General features: G+C 44.5%; 1 protein-coding gene across 12 annotated transcripts in view; it reads right to left on the reverse strand.

The window, feature by feature from the left end:
- The window catches only part of ARMC9 (armadillo repeat containing 9), a 139,057-nt gene that overhangs the window by 38,742 nt on the left and 83,835 nt on the right, over positions 1 to 16,480 (reverse strand). The gene's annotated exons all lie outside the window — the stretch shown is intronic.

Here is a 16,480-nt window from a genome sequence, read left to right on the forward strand (position 1 = left end):
GACGCAGAGGGAGCTTCGGGAAGGCAGAGGAAACCACTAGGTGTGGTGGGAAACGAAAGGAGAGCGGCTGTAAAACTGATGCCTGCTGATAGCAGGGTACTGGGTCCACTTCTTCAGTTGGGGCCAAGTGGGTGCAAACAACTGAGGATGTGTCAGAACTTTCTGAAATGGGCAAACCTAGGAGACATTCAGTGATAAGTTTACAGCTTCAGCCTTCTCTCTGGGAGAGAGGAGACTACTTCCACTAGTTTCCCCCAATTTAAGTGGGAAGAATTTCCCTTGCCTCACTTAAGTGTGTGTGAGCAGCTGAACGCGGCAGCACCCGGGTGCAGAACACACCGTGTAAAAACAGCAGCAGCCGCATTGCCAGCTTTTCCGAGCTGCCTGGGAATTCCAGATGAAACATACTTTGCAATCTACTCTGTGAAGTAAGCAGGTGATGGATAAGGAAATGCTTCAAGAATAAATGTCTCATTAGGGTGGGTTTTAAATACCATTGCTGGGAGGAATTTTACTAAAATTACTGGTCTTTATGTACTTCGGCAGAATGCATCAGATTACTGAAGGGAGAGCCCAGGGATAACTGATTACTTCAAGAAATTAAGAATGCCTCATAAAAAAGGCACTTGAGCTGAGATGAATTTAGATGTTCTAATACGAAGCTTCCCCATAGCGGCTCGGTGATCTTATGACACTACAAGATTCTTAACTGGAGGCTTTCGATACATAATACTCCAGACAAACCAGATTCTAAGCAATTGGCCTGAAAACAAAACTAAGGTTGACCACTAAATGCATTTGAAAACTCAGATTCTTACAGATATAATGCAGAGAGCAGAATGTATTCAAGTGGTTTTACATATGACAAGTGAAAGTATCGAGTGTGTTTTCCACTTGAAATAATTATAAGACTTCTACCAGCAGTTTAAATTTGAGACACCTTCTCAGAACACTGAATTGGAAATCTCACTCTTTGTAAAAATAAGGAAAAAACACTCCACATGGGAGAGAAAGGGTGGACCAAGGTGACCAGGCAGGCAGTGTAATCAACATATTTCCCCTAGCGGAATGGACCTTTTCCATTTTTGCAGATTTCTTTGAGTGTGTGCCAGGACTGCGGATGGAAACAGGTTCTGAATCCTGGAGGGCTTGTCGCGATGCTGCGTTGCTCTAGACAGCAACTTCCCTACCCACAAAATGACATTCCTGGGGGTAATGACAGCTGGCTTAACAACCAGCTCAGTTCATTAACTAACCCCCGAATAGAAACTAGACAAAGCCCAACACCCTTCACTTCCCTGATTCCTCTAAGCCATTGCTTTCGCTGCTCAGTGTGCTCGCTTCAACTTCACCTGAAGTCTAAGTGAAAATAGCAAGACACATGGAGACGACGGCAGTGTTGCTCTGAGAGAAGCCGAGCGTATTAAAATATGGAACACACAGAATCAGAGGAGACTTGGAGGCTGAACAGGACTGGAAGTGAAAGACAGTAGAAAGCTTTGGTGGGACAGAGGGAGGAAGACGACATCATAGCAGTGTCCAGACACTGTGCGGGATGCAGACAGGACGACTCGGGTAACCCGTGCTGTGGTTCCTTCTGAATAAGAGTCACTGAGCGTGCTCAAGAGATGAGAGGGGCGGGCAGCGCGGCACTGCCGGGAAACAAAAGACCCCAAGGCTGGGTGGGTCCCCCCCCAGCCCGGAGTGAGGGGGGCAGCTAGCTGACAAGCCAGAAACCACCACCCCAGACCTGGAAATGCCCCTGACACAATGAGGGTATATGCTTACACATCAGCAAGAATGTCATAAGGAAAAATTATTATTCAATAAATCACGTAAGTTCTGAAAAAATGTTTAGATGAACTTCAAAGTCCTCAAAGGATCTAGATGAAGGAGATTTGAAAAGTAAGGATTTGTCAGTGTTTCTCAAGCTCCCTGCGGTGGGGAAAATGCGTTTGCGGGGATTGATTAGGAATCTGAATTTGTTTTTTTAGGAAACACCTCACAAGCACGCTGTTACCAGAAGTTTGTGCTGGGAACAACCTCCCTCCCCTCCTTTTACCCACTGAGGGCGTCCAGTGGCCCCCTTCCCCCGCTCTCCACCCCCAGCTCCATCCTGGCCACCCACCAGCCTTGGCTCCAGCTCTGGCCGGGTACCACACGAGGAACCTCCACTCTAGCAGACCTTCATCTGCATCAGTCTAGTCTGCCTGGAGATCATGATGATACAGTAATGTCAAAACTGGCTAACACGCACTGCGTCTGTGCTAGTACTTTATGGGGATGATTTCATTCGATCCTCACAACCACCTGAAGAAATGGGTATTTATAGTTGCACTTTACAGATGAGAACACTGAGGCCTGGAGTGGTTAACCAACTTGCCCCAGGCCACATGGCTGGTAAGAGATGGGGCAGGACTCAGACCCAGGCAGTCTGATTACAGAACCACTTTCTCTGTATTTAGATTCAAACACTCGCTGTTTTAACGTTCAGCATGTATTTGCCATTTACAGGGTCTGTTCGGGGGTACAGAGAGGCTTCTGTGCTTGGCCCCTGTCACCTCAGACTTGGAATGAGGACACGGACAGTACACATGATCAAATGCGCCCATGAGAGGAGACAAGAATGTGATCCAAGACCCCAGTGAGCTGCAACAATAAGATATCAGGAGATCAAGAGAGCGTCCTAGTCTTGGCTTTAACATGTCCCCCTGCTCACCCCCCAACGTTTCTGGATTAGACTCTTTCCACATAGCTCCAGAAGGAGCAAGTGTGTACTATATAGATACAAAGGAAGGAACGGAAACTATCATTTTTTTGTGTGTCCATTATGTGCCACAGATTAACTCACTGATCTCACAACAATTTGGTAGTAATTATCTTTATCTTTATAGATGAAGAAACAAAGCAAGTAATGTGAAAGAAAATATAAAAGCAGACTGGGGTCTCAACAGAGTGGGCCTTTGAATACCACCATTAGCAACTTAATTTTATTAGGTGATAGGGGGCATGGGAATGTTTTTAAGACGGAATCAAGTGAAAGTGTAAATGGATTCGGCCACCTTGAAGAGCAATTTGGCAGTATCTAATAAAGATGAGACTTTTGTACCGCAGTTAAGAGGATGAACTAGGGCAGCACGTGTTGGTGTCAATAAATCTCTAACACGTAATGTTGAATGGAAAAAGCTGGTAAATGATTCATAGAGTATTATGCCATTCATGTAAATTTAAAAACCATAAAACAATATTGTATATTGTTAATGGAAACATAAAGATACTATAGAAGCACAGAATGCTCATGGAATTTTATACACCAGCTTCAGGATGGTGGTTAATTCCGGGGAAGGTGGGAGAGGAGAGGGATGAAGGGATAGATCCACTGCTGTCATGTTATTTTCTGGACTTTCTAGAAAGTTTAAAATGTCCCCCAATTTAAAAATGAAGAGATCATGTCCCCGCATGATTGATCCAAGCCCTGCTTTAGAAAGATGGTCTGGTGGCCACATGCAGGACAGGCTGGGAAGGGAAGAGACGGAGGCTTAAGCCAGGATGTGGAACAGAAAAGGAAATGAAGGAGTAGATGAAAGTGACTTTCAGAACGATGAACCACTGTGTCTGGAGGATGATGACAAAGTACAAGGGGGAAGGAACAGCCCCAGGTCACTGCGCTGTTGAAGGAGTAGCGGGGCCTGGACAAGCAGGCAGTTTAGGAACCTCAGTTTCTGTTAACGTCCACATTTGAGTTAGAGCCAATTACTGACTATATATCACATGTGTTAGACACTGGACAGTTGGCTCATTTAGAGAAACGGAGTCTTGTACATGGCAGAGTCAGGACCCCAACAAGGGTCCCTGATTCTAAGATGAATGATGTTCGGCTAAGCCCAGATGCCTCTTCAGCCTAGAAACTCACGAGGTCCACAGGCTCCCTGGTCCCAGCGCCTCAAGGCTCGGTTCAAGGACAGGGATGTCAAGCCCTGACAATGACTTTCTGAATTCATTGGCAGCTGTAGCTCTCCTTGTGAGGCGGTCAGTGGGCATTCTGAGTGAGCCCTTGAGGCAAGACGAGTGATAACGTCACTTTTCACTTAATACCTTCCAGCAGCTTCCCTCCTCTCTCAGAACAAGAGCTAATGTCTTTCTCAAGGCTCCAGGTGATCTGACCTTAGCTACCTTCTGTGACCCCGTATCCTATTCCCTCCCCATTCCTTGTGGCTCCCCAAATAGGCTTCTACCTCAGGGCCTTGGCGTTTGCTATTCCCGGTGTCCACCACGGGGCTTCTCCCTCAAGCCCTTCCTACTTTTATTGTTCTGTAAGGCACCTACCACCGTTTGACATATCACATTTCTATTTTCTTATTTGTTTAAGGTCTGCTTTTCTCCCGACAGAGTATCTGTTTCGCTTACTGCCACGCCCTGGTAGCTTCTGGTAATGGAATATGAGGTCAGGCAATTCCCCTTTACACAGATCAAGCACAAAATGTGACAAATGTATTAAAAACAATCATTTCAGGACACTGGAAAATGACCAGTTGCAGGCCACAACTGCTCGCTGGGGAAGTGCTACTGCACTTGGGGCAAGAATGGTGCAATGGCTGGGGGAGTTCCTGTCTATTTCAGGCAGTGAAAACCCACAGCTTTATCAGCTGAAGGTGTGGCCTTGGTAGAGGGCAAGTAGCAGAGCAGCTAGTTGAAGGGGGATACCCGGAAGCAAGGGAGCCATAGAAGGACTGGGGTAATAAAATCTCCAAGTATCCCCGACCGACTGCTAAACTACAGACACACACAGAAAACCCCAGGGAGCTCAGAGAAATTTAAAAGCTTGGGGAAACTTGCAAATTTTCTGTGCTTTTAAATGCATTCCTCAACCTACACATAATTCAAGTGGCAGAAGATGGTCACTTGAGGTGTGTCAACATAACCTTCGCCCAAATCTCTGACTGACCGTAAAAATATGCAGGGGAAGTAATAAGCAGAGACACCACTGGGGGAGAGAGTTCACAGTTAGAGACCAGGCAAGTTAACAGCTTACTAAACAATACTCAGGAGAACAAAACGTAATCCAGAATCATTGCAACATATTATCTGCAACGCCTAGTTTTCAAACAAAGGCATTACTAGACGTGGCCCAAGAAACAGAAAAATGTGAGCTGCGCTCAGGAAATATCAAGAAGCCGAGAACTCGCTTTGAGTGGGCCCAGATGTTGGATTTAGTAGACACACACTTCAAAACAGCTATTATGAAAATGTTTAAAGAACTGAAGGAAAACGTGCTCAAGAGTTAAAGAAAAATATACTAAAAATGAGTGAAAAACAGGAAATCTTGACAGGGAAATGGACACTATAAAAAGGAACCAGATGGGAATTCTAGAGCTGAAAAGGATTAATAACTGAAATGAAAAATTCAGTGGATGGGCTCAATAGCAGATATATATGAACTGGCAGAAGTATCAGTCAATTGGAAGATGGATCAACACAAAGTATCTGGCTTAAAGAACAGAGAGAAAAAACACTGAAGAAAATGAAGAAAGCCTCAGAGATCTGTCAGAGAAGATCAAGTGTTCTAACGTATGTGTAATTGGATTTCTAGGAGGAGAGGAGAGAAGAAAGGGGCAGAATATATACTTGAATAAATAATGGCTGAACACTTCCCAAATTTGGTGGAAAACTGTAACTTATAGACCCAAGAAGCTCAGTGAATCCTAAAAAGGATGCATACAAAGAAAACTACACTCAAACACATCATAATCAAATTGCCGAGAACCAAAATTGAACATAAAAATCTTAAGTAGCAGCAAGGGCAAAACAACTCACCACATCCAGGGAAAGGATGATAAAAGATAAAATTAATAACAGGCTTCTCATCAGAAACAATGGAAGCCAGGAGACAGTGACATATTCAAAGTGAGAGAGAAAAACCTGTTGATCAAGAGGTCTATACCCAGTGTAACTGTCCTTCAAAAATGAAGGTGAAATAAGGACAATTCCAGGGACTCTCCCGGTGGTCCAGTGGTTAAGACTCCGCACTCCCAATTCAGGGGGCCCGGGTTCCATCCCTGGTCAGGGGACTAGATCCTGCATGCCGCAACTAAGAGTCTGCACGCTGAAATGAAGATCCTGCGTGCTGCAACTAAGACCTGGTGCAGCTAAATAAATTCATAAATAAATAAATATTTAAAGACAATTCCAGATTTAAAAAACGGAGAGAATTTGTTGTTAACAGACCTGAATTACTAGAAGTGCTAAAGGCAGTGCTTCAAACGAGAGGGAAATGGTGTCCGATGGTAACCTCACAGGAAGGCATGAAGGGCACTGAAAATGATTAATACGTGGGTGGATACATAGATATACACTTTCCCCGGATTTCTTTAAAAGATTTATGACGATCTAAAGCAAAGATTTACAATACTGGGTTGATAATAAATATAGAAAATCTGCTTTTTTTTGCCCACATCATGGCATGTGGGACCTTAGTTCCCCAACCAGGAATCGAACCCATGTCCCCTGCATTGGAAGTGTGGAGTCTTAATCACTGGACCTCCAGGGAAGTTCCAGAAGATCTTTGCAATATTGGTTTAGGCCAATGGTTTTCAAGTGGAGGTGTTTTTGCCTCCTAGAGGACATTTAGCAATGTCAGCAAACATTTTCGGTTGTCACAGCTTTGGAGTGGGGTGAATAATCCTGGCACCCATGAGTAGAGGTCGGAAATGCTGTTAAACATCCCACAACACGTGGAACAGTCCCCACAACAAAGAATGATCTGGCCCCAAATGTCAACAGCGCCCAAGGCTGATCAACGGTGGGTTGGGCAAAGAGTTCTTAGGTACAACAACAGAAGCACAAACCATGAAAGAAAAAACAAAAAATTTTTGTACTTCAAAAGACGCCATTAAGAAAATGAAAAGACAAGCCACACACCAGGAGAATATATTTGCAAGTCACATATCAGAGAAAGGACTTGTATCCAGAATACATAAAGAACTCTCACAACTCAATAATAAAAAGACAAACAACCCAATTTTTAAAATGGGAAAACTATCTGAATAGATATTTCACCAAAGAAGACAAGCAAATGGCTAGGGTTGAACTGTGTATCCCCAAAAGATATGTTGAAATCCTACCCCCAATGCCTCAGAATGTGACCTTAATTGGAAATAGGGTTGTTGCAGATGTAATTAGTTAAGATGAGGTCATACTGGAGTAGGGTGGGCCCTTAGTCCAATGTGACTGGTGTCCTTACAAGAAGATGATGCGAAGACACACAGGTGAGAAGTGCACCTGCAAGCCAAGGAACGCAAAGGACCTCCAGCAACACCAGGAGCTAAGAAGAAGGCGTGGAACAGATTCTCCCCCAGAACCTGGAGAGAGTGTGGCCCTGCTGACACCCAGCTTCCAGAACTGTGACACAATACATTTCTGTTGTTTTAAGCCAGCCAGTTTGTAGTACTTTGTTACAGCAGCCCTAGGAAACTAATGCATCTAGCAAGCACATAAAAAGATGCTCAACATCATTAGTAATTAGGGGAATACAAATTAAAAGCACAGCGTAATATCACTTCACACCCACTAGGATGGCTATAATTAAAACAACACACAAATAACAAACATTGGTGAGGATGTGGAGAAACTGGAGCCCTTATACCTTGGCTGATGGGAATGTAAAAATGGGTACAGCTGCTTTGGAAAACACTTCGTCCATTCCTTTAAAAGTTAAACATAAATTTGTCATACAACCCAGGAATTCCACTCCTGGGTAACTACCCAAGAGAAATGAGAACATATGACCACACAAAGACTTATACACAAATGTTCACAGCAGCCTTATCTATAATAGCCAGAAAAATGAGAACAATGCAAATGTCTATCAGCCAGCGAATGGATAAACAAGTGGTCTATCCACACGACGGAATACTATTCAGAAACAAAAAGAAATGAACTATTGCTATATCCTATATGGTTAAACCTCAGAAATATCATACTAAATGAAACCCATCATATGCAAAAGACTACATACTATGTGAAACGTCCAGAAAAGGCAAATCTACAGAAACAGAAAGCAGATTACTAGTTGCTTGGGGCTTGTGGGGGAGGGGGACAGTGGACAGGGATTGACTACAAAAGGGCCTAAGGGATCTTTTTGGGGTGATGCAAATGTTCTAAAATTGAATTGGGACAGTAGTGCAACTCTGTAAATTTGCTAAAAATCATTAAATTGTACGCTTAAAACAGATGAAGTTCATGGTATGTAAATTACACCTCGATAGAACTGTTTAAAAATATGAATGCCCTAGGGCTTCCCTGGTGGCGCAGTGGTTGAGAGTCCGCCTGCCGATGCAGGGGACGCGGGTTTGTGCCCCCGTCCGGGAAGATCCCACATGCCGCGGAGCGGCTGGGCCCGCGAGCCATGGCTGCTGAGCCTGCGCGTCTGGAGCCTGTGCTCCACAGCAGTGAGAGGCCCACGTACCGCAAAAAAAAAAAAAAAAAAAAAAAAAAAAAAAAAGAATGCCCTAAATAAACACTCCAATCAAAGGCAGAGATTGTCAGACTGGATAAAAAAGCAGAACCTAGCTATATCCTGCCTACAAGAGAAGCACTTTAAATTCCAAGACACAGATAGGTTGAAAGTAAAGGAATGGAAAAAGATATACCATGTGAACAGTAAGCACAAGAGAGCTGAATGGCTGTATTAATATCAGACAGACAGAAGACTTCCCTGGTGGTCCAGTGGGAAGGACTACGTGCTCCCAATGCAGGGGGCCCGGGTTCAATCTCTGGTTGGGGAATTAGATCCTGCATGCATGCCGCAACTAAGAAGTCCACATCCCGCAACTAAAACCCGGCGCGGCCAAAATAAAATAAATAAATAAATATTTAAAAAACCCAAAAACCAGGGCTTCCCTGGTGGCGCAGTGGTTGAGAGTCCGCCTGCCGATGCAGGGGACACGGGTTCGTGCCCTGGTCTGGGAAGATCCCACATGTCGTGGAGCGGCTGGGCCCGTGAGCCATGGCTGCTGAGCCTGCGCATCCGGAGCCTGTGCTCCGCAACGGGAGAGGCCACAACAGTGAGAGGCCTGTGTACCGCAAAAAAAAAAAAAAAAAAAACAACAACAGACAGACAAAACATACTGGGCATGTTACTAGAGACAAAGAGGACGTTTCATAATGATTAAAGGGGTCAACACTGGGATGATATATTACAACAATTACAAATATATATGATTCAAACAAAAGAACTCCAAAATAGATGAAGCAAAACTGACAGAACTGAAATGAAAAATAGGCAAGTCTACAATTAAAATCGGAGATTTCTATATTCCTCTCTCAGTAACTGGTAGAACAACAAGTAGACAGAAAAATCAGTAAGGACATAGACTTGTCCCTGGCATAAAACAGGTGCTTGATAAATACCTGTTAACCAGATGAATTCTCACTAAGTCAGTTTTGTTTTTTTGTTTTTTTTGTTTGTTTGTTTTTTTTGCGGTACGCTGGCCCCTGACTGTTGTGGCCTCTCCCGTTGCGGAGCACAGGCTCCGGACCTGCAGGCGCAGCGGCCATGGCTCACGGGCCCAGCCGCTCCGCAGCATGTGGGATCTTCCCGGTCCAGGGCACAAGCCCGTGTCCCCTGCATCGGCAGGTGGACTCTCAACCACTGTGCCACCAGGGAAGCCCTTTAAAATGTTTTTTTTTAACATTATTTATTTATTTTTGACTGCATTGGGTCTTCGTTGCTTTGCGGCCTTTCTCTAGTTGCCGCGAGCGGGGGCTCCTCTTCGTTGCGGTGTGTGGGCTTCTTACTGCGGTGGCTTCTCTTGTTGTGGAGCACGGGCTCTAGACCCGCGGGCTTCAGTAGTTGTGGCTCACGGGCTCTAGAGCGCAGGCTCAGTAGCTGTGGCGCACGGGCTTAGTTGCTCCGCAGCATGTGGGATCTTCCCGGACCAGGGCTCGAACATTGCAGGGCTCGTGTCTCCTGCATTGGCAGGCAGATTCTTAACCATTGCGCCACCAGGGAAGTCCTAAAATGGTTTATTCTGAGATGAATCTCACTATGGTGGACTGTTGCACAGACAGCAACTCCTCCCATGCCAGCAAGCACACTCCTTCACAAGAGGCCTAGTGGCTTTGGCCTTTGCCTTCTGAGAGCCTGGCAACGACCCTGTTGTGAAGAGGCCCAGCAAATTCACTGGAGGGGGAGGGCAGGCCCTGCCCAGTCAACCCACAGAATCCGGAGGAAAAGACTGTTGCTTTTTTTAAGCCACTAAGATTTGGGGTGGTTTTATCAGTTAGCAAAGGCTACCTGGTACTGTCACAAATAAAACATTGAGCAAACGAGCCAAACTCAGAGAGTGCATCATGCTGTAGGATTCCATTTACATAAATGTCAACAACAGAGTGAGAACTCAAGGTGGGGCTTCTGAGATGCAGACGCTAATGATTCGGATGGTGGTTACACAGGTGTGTGCATTTGGATCAGGTGAATCTGCCTGCCTCCACTTTTCTGGGGGAATTCTCTGCAGAGAGAAACCATCAGAGCTCCTGTGAGCATCTACCCAACCAGTATACCTACCCAACAACCAGTGTGTGCCACGTGCCGTGCTAGGTGCTGGGGGTGCTCTGGAGAACGAAGCTGACGCTGTCCCCACCCTAGTGGCACTTACAGTTCACTAGTGGAGAATAAAAGGCAGTGCAAATAAATAGCATCTAAAAAAAGATGAATCCATCGTGAAGGGTAATATCAAAATAAATGCCCAAGAGTAGCACACAATTTGCAGCAACATGAGTTGCATGACTATGAGTTGCATTCCCTGTAGTGTTTCTCCCACATACCACATAGCAACGTTAACTTTCACTTCGCTTCTGGTCTTCTCTCTTTCAAGTGAGCTTGCTCTGCTTTTCCCTTTAAAGATCTGACTTACATCTGTCTACTCTTAGCAGCAGATCTTGGTTTAAGTTGAATACATCACGCCTCACAACAGCTTAATGAGTATCTGTCCATTTCGTTGTTCTTGTCATTCTGCAAAATTGAATACGGTGCATTGCTCATTTTGCTCACTACTAACAGAAAACTGCTTCTATTTCTATATTTTATATAACAGACATATTCAATATTTTATATAACACACATGGCACACAGAATTTAGACACAAACTGGCTCAATTTGAGTCAAACAGACCCTGAGCCCTTACAGCCAAATGACAGTGATACAAGCAAGGGCCTTAGTTACTACCTGGAGCGCCAATGTCTTGAATTTTTAAGTTGGAAGGGATGGCAGGTCATGCACTATTTTTTCTCCACTCACATTCCCAGGCCTAAGACACTAAGTGTTTCATCTCTGAATACCAAGTGATAGTGATTTGATTAGGTAAGTAGAAACAAGTTTATTTAATAAAAATTTTAAAATAATGCAGAATGCACTTAAGTATAAGGATTTATCAAATAGGTCAAAATTAGAAATATACATGTCTCACTACATAAAAAGTACTATTATTCCAAAAATCTATGATAACAGGAAAAAGCAATGCACTGCTGTGGTATTTGTAAAAAATTAGATAAGAGAAAAAAAAGTTTATTGTAGAGTACTGGTTGACCTTTTCTGCATCTGTTTCCATGGAAACAGATGTTGGACAAATAGAGTTTGTAAATGCCTCAGAATCTGGAGGTGTCTCCGAGCCCTCACCTTGTTTTGAGCCATCTGCTGTCTATTTCCATAGAAACCAGAGTGGAAACGAGGGCAGTAGCCATGAGTCAGCCTGTTGCGTGGTTTGTCCCCGCCAAGGTATGAGAGCATAGGAGCTGTGTTATAGAAATAAGCGAGTTTAGAACCAGAAAAAAGCAAAAATCGTAATTGGGAAACACTGGGTTTCTTCATTGACTTGATTAAATAATGGAAAGGCCCTGCAAGTAACACAGACATAAACAGATGTTTCTTTGCTAATTAGGTAACAGGGAATTAAACTCATATCCGCACGGTGCCAAGGAAGCAGACCACAGGAGGTGACCCATCAGAGGTGATTCGCAGAGAGCAGCTGGTTCTTTGGACGTGTACTCTGAAGCAGTTTCAGGTGGATCACCCATCTCACAGGTTGTGTATAAAGGTGGCCAAAGAGAAAGGAGGTCATGGCCCAAGCACTCAACACCTCTCTGTCTGTGGAACGCAAGGTCGCTTGAAGGAAGCCCAGTCGGGCAGGAAACTGACTGGATCTAGGCCCCACCCACTTTCTGTTCTAGCCAGATAATGGTATGTGACTCCCACATAAAATCAAGTTCCCCCTAATACACGATAGGCTTCCCCCACCCCCAAGCCTGTGTTGCCCATTTTTGTTAAAGGCATCACCACCCTCCCTGCTATCTGGGGTCAAGGTTCCCGGCCTTCAGTTCCTAATGACATGCCCTGTTAGTGACCAGCTCCTGCCACTTCCACCTCCAGGAGCACCCCCTGCAGAATATCTCCCAGCTGGCGGCCAAGTTCAGCATCATCCCCACTGAAGCATGCAGCAGAGGGAGGGCGGGCACAGAGACTCTCACACCAGCCTGGGTTTAAATCTCAGTTCCACCAATTACTGCCCATGTAACCTTGAGCAAGTTTCTGAACCTCTCTAAACTCTGGCTTTCTCATCCAAGAAACAGGGCTAATAACAGTACCCATTTGACAGAGGGGGTGCAAGGAATAAATAGAAGAAAGGTCGTTAAGCTCTTGGCCTGCACACAGTAAGCATTCAGAAGATGCTGGCTCCTCAGTAATTCTAAGCTTTCTTGATCTCTTGTTAATTTGAACACTGACACCAGATCAACCATCCTATAGCACAGCTCTGTTCACATCCTTCCCAGGCTCACACATAAATATTCAGGGCTTCACAGATATTCCATTTTCTGTAGCCTGGCTCCAAACCGCCTTTCCAGCTTTGTCTCCCTCCCTTCCCCTTCGCATACTCCAAGCTGAGGCCAAAGTGAACCATCCTTGACTGGTGTCCGGCCTATGCTCTCAACTCATGCCATTCCTCAGCCTGGATGCCCACCTTCTCTGAAGCTGATTTGAATCTAACAGCTGTAACACCTCTTTTACTCGCTTTCTTCCTCTAGTTTTCGTTTTTTTTTTTAAACGTAATTAATTAATTTATTTAATTTTTGGCTGCATTGGGTCTTCGTTGCTACACATGGGCTTTCTCTAGTTGCGGCGAGCAGGGTCTACTCTTTGTTGCGGTGCGCGGGCTTCTCACTGCAGTGGCTTCTCTTGTTGTGGAGCACGGGCTCTAGGTGTGCAGGCTTCAGTTGTGGCACACGGGCTCAGTAGTTGTGGCTCGCGGGCTCTAGAGCACAAGCTCAGTAGTTGTGGCGCACAGGCTTAGTTGCTCCACGGCATGTGGGACCTTCCAGGACCAGGGCTCGAACCCATGTCTCCTGCATTGGCAGGCGGATTCTTAACCACTGCACCACCAAGGAAGTCCCTCTTCCTCTAGTTTTTAAATAAATAAAAGTTCCATTTGAAAGACTTTGGTCTTTGGAGTGAATACTTAAGGGATCAATGTGACTCTTATGACCAGATTACCAGATATGATGACGGCGGTAATTGTCCCAGCCCCGGAACCCAGGCAGCAGCAACAGTGGGATAAAGCAGGGAAGGTTTGAGACCATGCAGGGTCCCTAGAGCTCCTGCTTACTTCAAGAGTCAGTGTCAGGGAGAGGAGGGAGATAAGGCTAGAAAGTCCGGTGGGGCCAGGCTGTGGAAGCCTCGTGTATTAACCATGCCTTTTATTTTCTCTTTTCTGATGGTTTGACATCTGGGGTCTTGCTGACCATGGAAGGACTGCCTCTCCTAGAAGTAGCCAGTTCCTGGAGATATTAAACAACTCACTTGGGAGCACACCTTTCAAATGCAAACCAACCAATCCAGAGCCCACGCCCCAATCACCTCCTGTATTGGGTCCTCATACTCTGGGTCATTATCCACCCGTCCTAATCACCTGTCTGGCCAGGTACCAGACAACTCAGGACAGCCCCTAGACCACAAAGCCCCGTGAAATTATTCAAACCAGCGAATCTTACCTTGCCCCGACCATTCTTTCCTCAGAAACCACAACAAAGGCTCTTGGCCACATTTCCTTTCTCTCCCTCAGCCTCCTGACCTCGGTGCCTCCTCTCCCCTGACATGTACCCCGCTGAGTGTGATGTGCCCCAACCTCTTGCGAACTGGGTGCAACTATTTTTTCTGATCTGTTAGCCTAACTGAAGCTCACATCTTCTATTAATACACTATATTTTAAAACACCTGAGGCCATATCCTTATCTAAGGCTCCTCTATGGCACCCATGCTTCCACCAGAGCCAGAGTACAATGGGACACCAGGTGCAGAAACACCAGTACGTAATATGTTCTCCACAGCCAGGTGTGGTGGGCCTGAAGTTGACGACAGTGGTGATACTGAGGATCATAACCATGACCATCATCACCATGGGAACCGACATTCACCAGGGGCTTACGGTGTCCCAGGAACTGTGCCAAGTGCTTTTTATTTTTTTGGCGGTACGTGGGCCCCTCACTGTTATGGCCTCTCCCGTTGCGGAGCACAGGCTCCGGACGCGCAGGCTCAGCGGCCATGGCTCACGGGCCCAGCCGCTCCGCGGCATGTGGGATCTTCCCGGACCAGGGCACGAACCCGTGTCCCCTGCATCGGCAGGCGGACCCTCAACCACTGCGCCACCAGGGAAGCCCTGCCAAGTGCTTTTGATGTGATTCCTTAGTGACGTCAGAACACACTGGGATTTTATAAAAGCCACTGATTCAGCTCTACTGCCTGAGCCCGGCCTTTCTTTGGATACCGATGTTTCTACCCAGGGCCTTGTATTTGGTAAAATGCATCTAAAGAGAGTATCACTTGAAAAATTAGTGACATAAAAATTTTTTTTTAAGGAATAAGACCTAGTTTTCTGCTTTCTACTTCGATGCTTTAAGAAATATGATTAAAAAAGAAAATGAAAAGAAAAAGCCTAGGGCTTCCCACGTCATATCAACCACACGAGATGGTCACTGGGTCTGAGTTTACAACAGCAGCCTGGGGGGCGGTTAACCTCGGAGCCCCGCCCCCTACTTCCTGTACCAGACTGACCGGTTTCACTTCCTCAGGAGAATATGTGCGTACACCATGGGCCAGGTGGGATTGGGGCGGGGGTGGGGGGTGGGGGGGTGGGGGGGGTGGGGATGGGCAAAAGAAATGGTAAGACAAAATAAAAAAAAAACAAAAACAAAACTAATTCCAGCCCCCAGGACAAGATAAAAATCCTCCTGATCTATTTTATGAAGCCAGAGTAAATTTTAATAACCAAACTCATAAAGATGTACAAAACTAAACTGTAAACCAGTGGTTCTCAAAGTGTGTTCTGGGGAAGCTTCAGAGGCCAAGATCCTTTCAGGAGGTTTATAAAGTCTATACTATGTTCATAATATAATATTATTATATATCACATAAAATATACTTATATATTTATTATCATTTATAAAATGTAAAACAATACAAATTATTTTAATAGTAATAATATTTGTCTTTTTCACTCTCATTCTCCTATGATACAGTGAAGTTTTCTGGAGGCTACATGACACATGATGATATCACTCTGATAGTTAATAAATGTATGTTTTATTTATTCTTGTGTTTTCTAGAAATTTCTAAGGTTTGGGGTATAGATATGTACATTTTCATAACTAAGTTTGTTCTCAGTACTTCTACTGTGCTTTTACTAGCAATCTTTGGTTACATCTACTATAACTTATATAACTTCATTATCAACCAATAATCTTTATTTTGAAATCATGAGATTTTCCTTGCTCCTACGCAGTAACAGACTAGCAGTACGCTTATTGTTTTATGTTGCAACAGTTATTTTTATAATGAAAAATTATAGAAAAGCTTTTCTAATTTAAAAATTTCTCTCTAAAACTGTTAAAATTTAAGAATCATTTATTTTAAGATAAAAGAAAATTTGTTTATAAAGTCTTTTTCTTATACTTTTAAGGATGGATCATTGGCTTAAAAAAAGAATGATCATTTGTTATAAAGCAGAAACTAACACACCACTGTAAAGCAATTATGCTCCAATAAAGATGTTAAAAAAAACAAAACACACACACACACACACACACACACACACAGAATGATCAGAGGACTCAATTTCTCAACCCACAGCTGCACCATTTATATGAAAAAATGCTGAAAAAAATGAAACCGACTTATCAGAAAGGTCTCTGACTCGTGGAAGGGAGGAATCTGTTCCAGAAAAGCTGGGCAAAACCGCAAATAAAAACCAAAATTATGATGGAAGTTATCTTTCCCTCAGTTTTATAGATGTCAATAATTTACCTTATGTAAACATTTGTTTGTTTGTTTTTGCGGTACGCAGGCCTCTCACTGTTGTGGCCTCTCCCGCTGCGGAGCACATAAAGCCAGTTAAGGTATAATTTTGAGACCAATCATTCAGAGTCCAAAGAAAAA

The sequence above is a fragment of the Tursiops truncatus genome, chromosome 7, assembly GCF_011762595.2.
Source record: "Tursiops truncatus isolate mTurTru1 chromosome 7, mTurTru1.mat.Y, whole genome shotgun sequence".
Classification (NCBI taxonomy): domain Eukaryota; kingdom Metazoa; phylum Chordata; class Mammalia; order Artiodactyla; family Delphinidae; genus Tursiops; species Tursiops truncatus.